Source organism: Scardinius erythrophthalmus (genome assembly GCF_964197995.2).
Source record: "Scardinius erythrophthalmus genome assembly, chromosome: 8".
Lineage (NCBI taxonomy): Eukaryota > Metazoa > Chordata > Actinopteri > Cypriniformes > Leuciscidae > Scardinius > Scardinius erythrophthalmus.
The window spans coordinates 7,997,440-8,011,572 of record NC_138228.1 but is presented as its reverse complement, the minus strand read 5'-3'; the positions used below and the strand labels follow the sequence as shown (position 1 = coordinate 8,011,572).

Sequence of the window (14,133 nt, the reverse complement as noted above, 5' to 3'; positions counted from 1 at the left end):
CAACAGATATTCTATGGACTATTAGTAACTTTGCAACTAAATGTCAACTTATTCTAACCCTAATCCTACCAGTCTACTAATACTACACTCTAATGAGAGTTAGTAGACAAGTAGGTGCAATGTTACTTAAAATCAACAGAATGTGTGAAAGGGACCATCACAATAAAGTGAAACCGAAAATCTTTTATCACTGAAAAAAATTACAAGCTTCCGCTTTAAGTAGTTGTCATTTGCCTTTGCACTAGTTGTTTACCAGTGCTGAGTCATTTTTGTGTATTTCGATCATTCAATTTACCTCAGACTGTGTGTCATACAAGGAAACAAATCATTATAAGCATGATTGACTCAAGAGGTGTGAAAAGAGCTTGTTAGTTCTCCCTCTCTTGCGCTTCCTCTCTCTCTCTCTCTCTCCCACGTGCTACCTGAAGCCACGGAGCCTCGGCAGACTTTCAGATGAATAAATTTGTATATTTTAAAGCGTATTCCTCTGTGCTGAAGTATTCTCCAGAGGCCTCTTCTCTTCTTTTCTCCCAAGTTTGCCTCACACCCTATGGAGTCATTAGTCTTCTTGCTGTATTGAATCTTTAATCATCTGTGTTTGAGGGAGATAAAAGAGCGAATATTGCTCTTTAAAATTCAAGTTCAGCCATTCCCACTTTGGCTTTTTTTCTTTGAAGTGTGCAGACTGGTTGAACTACATATTTCTTGCTTCCTCTGAATTCAACATCTGCAAATTGAGACATTACACAATTGCAGCTGAGAATGGTGTGTTCCCAAAGGTGTGTGGTGGTCTTGTGTGGGCTTGTAGTTTTCCTTCATGCTCTGTACAGCCAAAAGCCCTGTGCTGTTTTTCTCCTGTCATTTATCTACAGATAGATATTGGCAGCGCTTCTGCAGAAGGACAGCTGGCAGCAATTGTTGAACTCCTCTGCCCAGATACTGGATACCTCGGCACCCTTTCCAGTTCACCCTCATTTCACCTTGGATTGGAAAAGGTATAGCACAGCTGACCTAAAAACAGTCTTTTAATTGTTCATATGGCCTTCTGACCAACCATAGCCTACACGGCAACACACACTGCAAAAAGTGAAATTGTGCAACTGTTGCCTAAAAGAAACATTCTTCTGTGGGTGTAATTCGTTTGTTTTCAGTAGACTAGAACAGACTTGATGCTCTAAAGCCACCTTTCCACTGTCAGGAAAAACGGTTCTCTTTGCTTCACTTCAAAGGAAAACAAATACTATGGAAGTCAATGGGGTACATCAACTGTCTGGTTACCGACATTCTACAAAATATCTTCTTTTGTGTTCAGCAGAAGAAAGAAATTCATACAGGTTTGAAACAACTTGAGGGTGTATAAATGATGACATTATTTTCATTTTGAAGTGAACTAATCCTTTAACCGTTCCATTCCATGCCGATCTGGCCCAGTATAGTCCTAGTACAGATATGGTTTCATTTTCCATTGGGACTGATATAGGGCTGTCAACGAATATTCTAAATTCGAATATATATTCGAATAGTTTTTAAAAAAAGAATTTCGAATGTGAAAATTAATATTCGAATGTGGAGAAACGCCCGCGGAAGCAGAGGCGAGGCTGTCTGCTTTGCGAGTGGACGCGCTGCCTGAGGGGTCAGGGACATGTCACAGGAAGAAGCGTTAACGTTAAACAGAAACATTACTAAAGTGTAGGCTACTGTACTGACTGAATAGATATTGCATGAATAAGGTAGGTTGGATACAGAAGTTTCATGCACTGCAGGCTTCGCTGGTTTGATTATTTACCGTTTCATGTCAAGGAAAAGTTCTATGTTTACCACAGCACAGCTCGTTCGGAGCGTTCAATGTCGGATTCGCGTCTACCGTGTCTAGTTGGACTCTTGAACATTTTGAATCCACCCACGCGTCAAAAGCAAAGTTTTGAAGCGAAATTGACGCGCGGAAAGCGTGACGCCTCTTTCGCGCCGCAAGACCCCCAGACCCCAGTCTTTACATTGACTTAACATTGAAATCACTCGCGCCAGACGCTCTATTCGCGTTTGGTGTGAACGCAGCATGAGCATGAGGGCAAGAGAGAGAGAGAGAGAGAGAGAGAGAGAGTGAGGTCTGCAGTCTTGGCCATTAGGTGATTTAAATAAACTACCTATACAAGTAGTTATGTCTCTTTGTATTAATTTGTCCTGTTATTGACGTAATGCGCGTCATTGACAAAATGCGCAACCAGATGTTTGAATAGTTCGAATATTCGTGTGTTTTTTAGAGGGAATATTCGAACGTCATTTTTGAGCAATTTTGACAGCCCTAGACTGATAACAGTGCTCTTTGGAATGTAATAGTATAAATGCGTCAGTCGTTGCCTTGGTAAAGCAAGGGTTTACTGACGATATGAGATGTAAATAGTAATTGTGTTATGGTAATTGGTGACATATGGTGACATTGTATTATTAATTTGTTTTACGTTGCTGAAATAGCGTGCTCAGCTACAGAGAAACTGGTATATCAACAGACAAGTGGGCAATTCTGAGTTGCAACGTCATTATACGCAGTCTACCACATAGGGGTCGTTCACACAGAACGTGTTTTTCAATTCCACTGCATGTACTGCATTCCATATGAATGTAAACATGTGCTATACAGCATCTTTAACTGTTTAAAGATGCATCTTGCATCTTTTGAAGCATCTCATGCATGAGCGCCGTGTTTTTAGAAAGCTGTCAAGTTAAAATAACTTTTAAAAGGCGCGTCTCATGACCTTGAGATTTTTCCCCATTCCACTGCCCACGTTCGGTGTTAACCAATTTACACGTGTAATATCGTCCACTGCATTTTAGACACTTTTTAACTGCCATAATCATGTGGCAAATTTTTTTTTGTAATTGACTAAAAAATCCCATTTTCACCATGACACTTCTGCCTGACAAAGCATTTTGTGTCATGCACTCACACATACACGACTCAAATATTTCCCTTCTTTTGTAATCACAGATGTCAGTGATACACAACAGTGTGACCTCATTGAGATTGTTCTTACAAAACAATGGCAGGCCAGCCCGTCAGACCTGCTCAAAACGTCACACACGCTTACAAATATACAATAGATTTGAGGTCAAGAGCAGGAGCTGTGATGGGAATTCCCAGCTTACAGGAATAACCTGAAGACTGCAGCAGTTTAAAGTGGTTCACAAGTATGTATGATGGTGTATTGTTGACAGTGCTCTCCTTTGCCTTATTCATATTCCTCACGATTAACAGGTCATTTGATTATTTAGCAACAACATACTTTATTAATGTGGTTACCTGGGAGGTCTGAAAGGAAAAGTTGTAATAATAGAAGATATTTTCCATGGAGAGATTAGAAATGTATTCTTTGTTAAAAATAACTATGGATATTTAGCTGCGTATCAGGTCTTTTGTATTGCAGAAGTGAATCGCATCAAGCCATGACATTCTTTGCCGTATAGACCCTGCCCTTGTTTCTCAGTGCTGTCTCTGTGCGGCCTGTTTGCCTTATCTGTTCTCCTCACTACAGAGAGCACGAATGAGACAGGGGGAGCGCATCGGTTCTCAACACTTGTGTCAGAAGCTTATTGAGCATTACACTCAACATTTCTACTTCTGATCAGAAATGTAAGCCTGTTTTCATCTACCACAGCACATTTGCACAGTTTCAAAATCAACAGGGGGCGGATGGGGAGGACAATTTCCAAAGGCTCACATGCAGCGTTAAACCGCATGCAAAAGCTACAGAGATGTTGCAGAAATTAAGAAAACAACTCATAAGGCTGCTATTGTGTATGCAAGTCTCACTAATAGGGACGTCTTAAATGCAGAAACGTGGTCAGCCAAACAACCCTGGTGGCAAACTCAAGACCCCACTTGCCCTCTGTGATAGTCCTAATTTAGCTTCCGAGTTTGATATAGCGCTGCAAATATTTGCCCGTGCACACATTAAATCTGTTTGCTCGGGATGTTTCAACAAACAAACCGCAATGGTACATTAAATGAAGTAAATGTTCAACAGTGTATGCGATTATGCACTACATATATCTGCCCCTCCACAGTGAAAGAGTGTCTTTGTGTTCTCTGGTCTTGTTTGGACAGATGGTTATTCTTCCAGTCTTGATGTTATGATAATTTTTCTTGCATTAGTTGCCTTAAATGAATTATTTACACGTCTTCGTGCTAAAACATTTGTCAGAAATGTTTTGACGACTTTGAACTGCTGCTGCGGTGTTTAGTACGCTTTTCAGTCTTTCACCTATAGAAAATCAGTTTCCTATACTGTTGTCAAAGACTTGCTTCCTGCTCATATTCATATTTACCTATCTATATTAACTGATCTCCTGCTCAAAGTTCTGCTATCAGAATGTCCTTGAAATTCCTGTCCTCACCGGTGGACAAAGAAGAACAAGAGCAAGGAGGTACAACTCATCTAGACCTTGGTATCCTTAGAAGTTTCAAGGTTCTGCGGATATTTTAATCTCTGTTGCGAGTATTTTGTGCTATGGTACTTTTTCACATCAGAATTGCAATCAGAGAATGTCCTTTTTAATTTTAAAGAAAGAATAATATGTCGATTTTTATGTAGGATTGTAGGTGTGTAAATTCGGGAGGAATATAACAAGCATTCTGTCAGGCGTTGACATCTGCAAAATCCAGAAATGCCATTTACAAACATTTTAACCATTGTGCCACAGGCTGACACGTTTCATCTGAATATATTACAGGGATCTTTTGAAATGCAAGAGGGGCATGAAATGTGAACTGACACAGCAGTTTACATTCAAACTGCTGTTTTTGGTAAGATGTTGGATGAATAAAGACCTATACTGTATATTATTTAGGGCTTGCATAGACTAGTCGAGTAGTCGATAGATCGACTACTTCAACTACTAGTCGACGCTGTCGGAAACAATCGACTACTCGAGCGTCCATTAACCATAAATTAATTAAAAATGGCGAACGTCACCAACAGACACCACACGTCAGATGTGTGGAAGTATTTCATCAAGGATGACAAAAATATTGTAATTGGCCAACTCTGCAAGAGGCCGTTCACAAATTGCGTCTAAAAACGTGTGGAAAGCGCGACCGTGTCGCTGTCTAAAAGCGCTTGCTCTCCCGTGGCGTCTGTCGTTGCTATGCAACCATGAACTGCGCTCTCCACGATGACGACGAAGATGTATCAGAAAAGGATTAATTGATTTCTAGCCCTTGCATTAGCTTTACTTCTAGAAATATTTCTGGGGATGAGAAGGAAAAACCCGTCCTGTACAGCTACGATCAGCTGTTCGGCCGAGCTTTCGATGATGTTACCAGAGCCCGTCTACGGAGAGCCTACCCACTCCCTATTAAGTCCTATTGTACCGAGTTTTGGTTGTAGTTCCACCAGAGTTCCACTGGGGGCGATCGTCCATGAGTGCAGAATGAATGGGAGTCTATGGGGCTAGATGGCTAAATGTGTCTCTTTCACCCGATTGCCGTTGAGAAATGTCAGATTTGATTGTAGGTTTTGCAAGTTCAACATGGGTTATAGGTCGAAAGTTGAATTAACGAGTACTTAAGTCCTTTTGATTTCTTACAGGTTGAGTTATTGTTGCCCATAACACGCTAGCATTCTGCTAATGAACGCTGATTGATCAGTGAAAGACTGATTACGACCAGAGATACAGCTTGATGTCATCGTGTCATCCGATGCGGGACCAGAAACAAACTAAATAAAAACTCTTCTAGCACGTGTGTTTATCTGTGTCAGCTGTGTTGTCGATGCCTCGAGTGAAAAGAAAGTGCAGAGCGCGAAAGCACCAAAGTGACTGAAGGATTGCCGTAAAGCAGTATCTCTGGTCATACAATGTGTATGACGTCATTGACACTTTAAAAGACTTTTTAAAGCAAATAAGTGACTCTAAAAAATCGAACACCCAGCAATGTGTAATTTCTTTGCATCTCCTTTCAAATACAACATTCAAATTACTAGACAAAAAATTATATCCTGAGAATAATTTTGGGGTTTTGATGTGTATAGCGCCATAGACCTCCATTCATTCTGCACTTACACGTTTGGAACTAATATGTACACTTTTGGTACCAATATGTAGCCTACCTTTGAGGGACTAATATGCACTCTTTAGGTACAAAGGTGTATCTTTTGAAAAGGTACCGCCACAGTGACAGCTTTTGTACCTTTTTTTTCTGAGAGTGTACATTTAGGCCTGGTTTCATAAACAGAATAAAAAATAAAATAAAATAAAAACCCTACTGGTGTGCATCTTGAGACAAAACAATGGCACTGCCATATTTGAAGATATGTCAGTCCAAGTTGCTTTGTGCTTTCAGTAAAAACAGCTCAAACATGCATTTCAGTCTGGAACTAAGCTTAAGCCTTGTCTGTGAAACCAGGGGTTATTGTTTCACCTTTAAGCCATGATACATGCATAGCAGTACCACAACCAACATCATTTTCAAATCATGTGAAAACATTATCACCTTCAAAATCATGTGACAGTCATCCTCTCTTCACAGCATTACTCCTATAGTTTGCATTGCATGGTTAAGTTGGGAGAAATACAGAGAAATGATGGCTTCAGTGGTTTGCCAAGAAATTTGCCCTAATGCCCTTAAATGGCTTAAAAGCTGAAATCTTTTGAGGAAATTTGCCATTAAACATGATTTGCCAAATCTGGTTTCAATAACAGAAACTGAATTCTGCACAACAGAAATCAAAATAAACAACTGTCAGCACAATATATACAGCACAACTTACCATTAAAAAAAGTAGTTAACTTTACCTCATGTGACATAACATTAAGTAATTCAGTTTTTACACATGAATAATTTAAAGTTATATGCAAGACAGAGTGAGAAGTGTTGGGCGTTTTAAAACACAAACCATTCATTATCTAAAAAGCATGCTCATCATATTATAGTCATATGACGTTGGCCTCTTTTGTGGTTCCATGAACAATGTCAGCCTCAAGGACACCCTTCCAGCTCTGCAATCTCAGAAAACACAAGAGGGCATCTCAAAACACTCTAGCGGGCCAGAAATAAAAGCGGAACCAGATACTGACCAACTAGGCTTGAGTTTACAATATGACATATCCAGTTCTGATAAGATGAGAAAACACAATGCTTTCATGGTGAGGTTGGAGGAAGACGTGTCTCTGTCTTCGACCAGCTTGAAAAATGAATTTAAGAGACTGCAGAGATTGGATCGAATCACGGCCGATTAACTTTTCAGGCCTAATTTACTCTCCCATTCATTTGCGCAGGGTGACGAACACTGGCAGATCTTCAGAATGAAGAGTCGGGGAATGCTTAGAGCGAAGAGCGTCCTTACCTCACGTCTGTTGTTCTTTCAAACCTGATGTGCGAAGAGAACATACTAACCGAAGTGAGCCTCCCTATCCTGAGGGAGCAGCACAGGGCTCCCAAACACCTAAAGAGGGCGAGACCAGACCGAAGACTTTGATGCAGTTTCCAGGCAACACGTAGAATGAGCCTGTGGAGAAAAGGTGGAGGAGGTGCACCACGGGCCGAGGCGGCTCACATGCACACAGGGCCCGGAGGCTTTGGCATGATTAATGGCACAGGTATGCGCTACAGCAGGCATCCTCCGAGAAGCTACAGATCAGTCTTCCTGTAATACAAATCCGACATTGGCTCCCCTCCCCTTTCTCCACCCCACCCCACCTGCTCCTGCAACACCATCATCAGAAGCTCAGCTCCTCACTGCCAAGTGCATCACCGGCATCACACTCATAAATCATTCCCAAACAAAACACGCTTAATCTGTGACACGCAGGCCTGACACACAAATTTATTACCTGTGTGAGATGCACAACATGTCCCTAGCACCTTCTGTCTGTCTGGGAGAAGAAAAAATAATACGGATGGGAATGGGGAGGGAGGGAGGGAGGGAGGGCAATTGCTAGTTAAAAACTTCACACTTGGTGCAGTGATGCTCGCTTCTGTTCGTTGAGTATGAGAGACAAAGCATTTACGAGGCTGGTTGATTTCAAGGGCTTATTACAGTACAGAGAGCGCTTTCTTCTGCCGCCTCGCTCTTGCCAAAGGATTTTACTCAAGCACATTTGTAAGACATGAATACATAAGTCCTTTTCATGGATTAGGTTGGCAATGAGATGAATGGTCTGTGGTATGAGTCAAATTGCCTGATTGCAACTGGCTGTTTTGAATGTAGGAGGTTAATGAAACAAAAGCTTACCTCTCTAATCCCTCAACAAGGAAAGAAACAAATGTAAACTTGCTTTATGAGCTTATCATAATTCATATTCTGCACGTTCAGCATCAAGGATTAGAAAAAACGGTCAGGAAAGTATTGGTTTTAGATTTGAATTATTATATTTTTTTTAAATTAAAGACACTGGATAGTGTCATGATTCAGAAGAATGATCATCACAAATATGATACAGTTTTTGCAACTCCAAAATGTTATATCTGCTGACGTATTGTCTTTGGAAAAGTGTTACAATACCTCTATACTTTTTTTGTGCATGATTATTTGATGTATTACTTCTGGGTTTAACATTTGGAGACTAGACAAGCGATTCCACAGATCTTTCCATCCGCAGACAAAGCCACAGTGATTACAGTCAGGTTATAAGAGCAAGTGAAAATCACATGGGAGTTTCCCCTGGGGATCTGACCCCCCTGCATTCTACACGACTTTCAGACAAGAATCAGAAACTTTGGTTTTGTTTGCGCTCAGAGTTTAGTTTGGGAGAAACATTGTAACTGTATTTTTGTGTGCTATGTGTTATACAGTATATACTATATTCTATATACTGTACATATACATAGAGTACCGGTCTAAAGTTTGGAAACATTACTATTTTTAATGTCTTTGAAAGAAGTCATGTATGCTCATCAAGCCTGCATGTTAGCAATCAGCATATTAGAATGATTCCTGAAGGATCATGTGACACTGAAGACTGGAGTAATGATGCTGAAAATTCAGCTTTGCATCACAGAAATAAATTTTATTTTAAAGTATATTAAAATAGAAAAGTATTATTTAAAATTGTAATAATATTTCACAATATTACTGTTTTTTCTGTATTTTTTATCACATAAATGCAGGCTTGATGAGCATAAGAGACTTCTTTCAAAAACATTAAAATAGTAACGTTTCCAAACTTTTGACCGATACATACAGTACACACACACATACAGTGTTTGGGGTAACGCATTGCAAATTACATTGGTAACAAAATCAGATTAGATTTTTCAAGTAACAAATAAAGTAATGCATTATCATTAGGCTCATGTGAAACTGAAGGATGGAGTGATGATGCCGAAAATGTAGCTTAATGATAATAATAATGTTATTATTTTACAACATTATGGTTCTTGTAATTTCTTTACATTTAACACAAAGACTTCTATTGGTTACCTCAGCAGGGTGTGGTCATTTAATTGTAATTTCACCTTGTAAATAATTTGGTTTAACTCACCCGTATGGCAGTATCTATTCTTAGTGCTATAACACTTTTGCAGTGAGTTTGAGCGGTAAGGGATGTACAGTATTGTGTCAGGTGTTCAATGAACATCTCTTCTGGTCGTGTGTTAATGATTTTAGTACAAGGTCTTTGTGAAGTGATAAAAGCTTCTGCGTTTTAGTTCTGTGTTTGGCCGTATTGATCAAATGCTTTTTGGTGTCTATACCTTACCATCCTAACTTAAGGACCTGTAAAGTGCACAAGAATATTGATTGGTCCTATTACCCTTTTTGTTTTTCTTTTTAAATCAGGTTGTTCAATATTTTGGTTGATAAGACTGGATTAGATAGAGGGCACTTGAAAACAAGCAGAGGCCATCCGACCAAAGCATTATCATGAAGGCTGCATCAAGGCAAACATGAATGATTTATTATGTATTGTATATTTGAGATTAGATTGGATCTAAAAATAACAAGCAGTTTGAACACCTGAAAGCATGTTTATGCAGAATTAGGTTTTATAATTTTGTTTTATTACATTTAACTACACTAAGTGAACAGTTTTGCATTATTAAGCTAATTTCTGCTATTTGCTTCAGAGCTTTATAGATCATTGTGGGGATAAAAATCTCTGGAACCTTACTGTAGTTGAACAAGAGATAAGTTCTGTTGATTTGAGTTTCAATCTTGTTTATCAAGTAGATCTCTAGTCACATTACCCGACAGCTACGTGTCAAAGTGAATTAATTTGAGGCCATTTTCCGAGATTAATTAAATGATTCTTGATATTAAGGACTGAATGAAAAATGGGAGGAACGGTTTCATTTCTGACCTTGCTCAATTTTTAATGAACTCGCTACGGCTCTTACAAAATGGCTCTGTCTTATAAATGGTGCTGTAACAGTAACTTCAATAAATGGTGGGCAAATTAAAGAGCTTTTATTGTCTCTGGAAGCAGCTGTCTGTAAGTCCTGAAACCGAGACAATGTGAAGGATACAATAACCTACTGATTTTATCAGGTGTAGGGGAAAACACGGAAAATAAAAAGTTGTGAGAATGTCAGCTGCATAATTACAAGCTAAAGTTTTAGTTACATTAGAAGAAAAAAATAATAGTTCTTTTGAAAAAGTAAAACTTCTGAGGTTTTGATTAGATATGTTTCATAGAAGCATGAGCATGTGACAGTTGTGTGCGCTGCTCTGTACTGGCAGGGCATGCTCAGTGTTAATTACGTGCGGTAATGAGAGAACAGAGCCAGACTGTGAGACACAGAGTATTTTTAGAGCCTCTGCAAAGTTATCCAATGCACAGACTCAATCTGTACCATACTTTTGCGCTATTCCAGTTCCTCTCTCTATTTTGTCGTCCTACCTTTAGGCTCTGTCTGCTGTGGTAAAGATATTTTCGCCAAGTCAGTGGATGCTCAAAAAAATATATATATTTTTAGATTTAAAAAAAAAAAAAACCATTACCTGACCATTACCTGACCTACTGTATCGAGATCATCGTTTACTCTAATACACGGTTAACTTACTTTTATTTTTGGAAGGTCAGATTATACCAGACTCTACCTTTGAGTTGGGAACTGTGGACAATATGGAGATATTTGAAGCGGTTTGGCTTGTCTTCTGGCTAGTTCTAACTGTAATGATGTGTTAATCAAGAATCTGGCGTCGAAACAAACCTTCAGTGTGTTTGAGTTCAAAGAGTGTTGTTCAAAAAGACTCTAAGAAAGTTCAGAACTCTAACTCTAGCCATTGTGCTCTAATAGTCTGTTATATGAGCGATATTATAATATCCTTTATTTAATTGGTGGCATAGTATCTAAGCAGTCTGGAGCTATTTGTGGTCTGGTACAATGCTGAAAATGTCAGCTGTCTTCTATTTGAGTGTTTTATAAACCCCAGTGCAATTCTTTGGGTCTTTATGACCTATCAATACAAAACTTTAACTTCAGCTGGCAGCCCAGCAGGCACATATGAAGTGCTTCAGCTGGCTTATTTAGTTGAACTCATGGCCATTTGAAATTTTGCTATTTGGTATTTAGACTTCTATTGGCAATTAAAATGATACTTGGAAATATTGGTGGTGGCACTGGCAAGGCTTTATTATGAAAAAGCGAACCATCTTCCATCTCTTGTGAACAGTCAGGCATTGTTGTTCTCTCATCGCTTTTATTAAGAATAATAAGAACACAAAACACATCTAACACCCTCAGTATTGGTGAGTGACAGCTGCGGCTGGTCCACCACTCCCCTGAGCCAAGCCCTGTCACATACACGCATGCCCAGCATGTCAGCGTCCATCTGGGATCCTACCCTTCAAACTTCTGTCGCCCAGCTCCTTTCCGGCAGAAAGACCCAGGGACAAGAGTGTGAAGTCAGGCCTCACAGGGGCAAGAAGAAAGCCGTCCAAAGCCAGCTGGTCTGGCTTTGAGGAAAGCAAGAGAGATAGAAAGCACAAGAGAGAAAGAGAAAAGAGAGAGAGAAAGAGAGACAGAGAAAATTAAATAATAAAAGGGAAATTAAGAAAGTAAGAGTGGCACACCTGAGAAAGATACCTGAGGAAGGCCTTGGCAGCAGGTTCTGTGAAGGTAATCGATCATCTAAAAAAAAAAACAGGTGAGACACACAGAGGGGGAGGGGCAAAGGGGCAGAGGTATTGTATACAAAATATTAACACATGACCTGACTGCTTGTGACCGGTAAGTAATAGATAGTGCAAACAGAGAAATCATGCTGCTATATATTTAAACTTGTTGCAATATATTCGGTTATTTTTACTCAGTCTTATGAATTTTATTCATAATAATTATTACACTCAACGTCATCAAAATAGCTCAACAAACTTTATCATTGCAGGATTGCACCACTTTCATTTTATTTGAATAACATGTTCAGTCTGTTTTAGAGAGTTGAAATTGTAAACAGAGGAAACAGGTTTTCTAGGAGGATTTTTGGTTCAATTTTGTCGATGTCTTTGCTTTGCCTGCACCACACTGATTTTTTTTTTTAACTCAGATTTTTTAAATTGCTTTAAACTCAAAAATTGATTTTGCATTTCATAATAATCGTTTCACTACTTACTGGTTATTATACAAATTATTATACAAAATGTTCACTAAATTAGATGTAAGAAGAACAAAATGTGTTTCTTTCTCGCTAATCTCGGGATCACAGGTGGCTGGTGTTCATTGTGGTTTGGGTTCTGGTGCCAATGGGTGTTTGCACAGGGGATCCGGAGTATGCGCCTTGCCCTGATGGGACTTTTTGTATGCACAGCTCCAGCTTTAAAGGGCTTCAAATAGAATGTGAAAAAATGTGAAGTCACAGAGGCCACATAATCAGGGATTTCATCAATATCCATAGCCATTTTCAAGGGATTACTTACAACCGTGCAAGTTTGCTGTGGATTCTGTTGCTATATCTTCTATTGCAGCTTAGTTATTTCAGATGGCACTGGCTTTGGAATAAGTATTTGTCTTACGAAATTGATATAATGAAGTACTTTTACACTGACATCTGTGTTTGTCTGACTTGAGACTGTTGAACTTGTCATGCTGGTTGTGATTTTTTGTCATTGTGCATGTAATTCATGATGACATTAAGGAAAAAGTCAAATTGCACAATTTAATTAATTTGATATGAATTAATATTGACATACCTTAAGTTAACTTATGGTAATAGTGACAATAACCAATGTTTTAAAAAACACACACACACACAAAAAAAAAAACAAGCATACAAGGTTGATCTGTTCAGCGAGGAAAATACTTTTTTTTATCTTAAAAATTTATATTTATGCTGCAAACATCTGTTTACACAAAGTAGCTGCAAAAAAGTAAATAGATATTTATATAATAAAATATATAATGACTTAGCTGCCAGTTTTGATTGCTATCTGAATCCATGATGATTGCTTATTATTAACATCCATTATTTTTGTCAGGTTCAATTCGAAGCTCAAAGTCAAACTGTGCTGTGGATTAGAAAGTTATAAAAGTCTCAACACTGTATTAGTGTTTTTATAAATGCATTTTATAAATGTAAATAATGTATGAAGGGCCCAAACCTATTCTGGTACATTTTTATCTATTGATCTTTTTTTGTTGTTTCATTGTTTTAACATGTTGTAATTCATTTGATACCCTGCCTGTCCCATTTTACATGTGGCAAAACGATGGTAAAACAAATTGCCTTTAAGTCCCAGCAAAAACAAGTCATGTTCAGCACCACACCTCTTCCACAGATCTTACAACTACACGTGACTCTGACACATGCAACGTAAAACGCAGCCAGCCTCTTTTATCTGATTGGTCAGTGACAATCCGCTGAGGGATCGGATTGGATGAGAAGCGTGTCACTTCAAATGTACTGACCCTATTGTTACTGTTGTTTTATAGAACTTACGTCAATCGTATCTAAGGTAGTGCCAGTGACGACCATAATAAATATTACATTGCTCTGCACATAATGGGCTTTTAGAAAGCATACAGTAATGGTTTCTGTGGTCCAATAACGACGTCTTTTTTGACTTTTTAACTTTTTTTTTTATTTTTTATTTATTTATACAGTGCTTTAACTATCACTTCCTCGATTCGATGACATGAACATACTATTCGGGTTGTTTCCTCGCTTTCTCAAACTGTTAAACACGGTGATGTCATGGTGT

General features: G+C 38.8%; 1 protein-coding gene across 31 annotated transcripts in view; it reads left to right on the top strand.

Moving 5' to 3' along the window:
* The first annotated feature begins 11,797 nt into the window (after positions 1–11,797).
* Positions 11,798–14,133, top strand: part of mef2aa (myocyte enhancer factor 2aa) — a 90,919-nt gene continuing 88,583 nt past the window's right edge. For 14 of the 31 annotated variants that reach the window (XM_081372785.1, XM_081372783.1, XM_081372773.1 and 11 more), the window contains exon 1: positions 11,800–12,083. The gene's annotated coding sequence lies outside the window, so the exon portion shown is untranslated. Of the gene's footprint in view, positions 12,084–14,133 lie in introns of all 31 variants that reach the window. The other 17 variants (XM_081372786.1, XM_081372792.1, XM_081372767.1 and 14 more) reach the window with 4 other exon arrangements.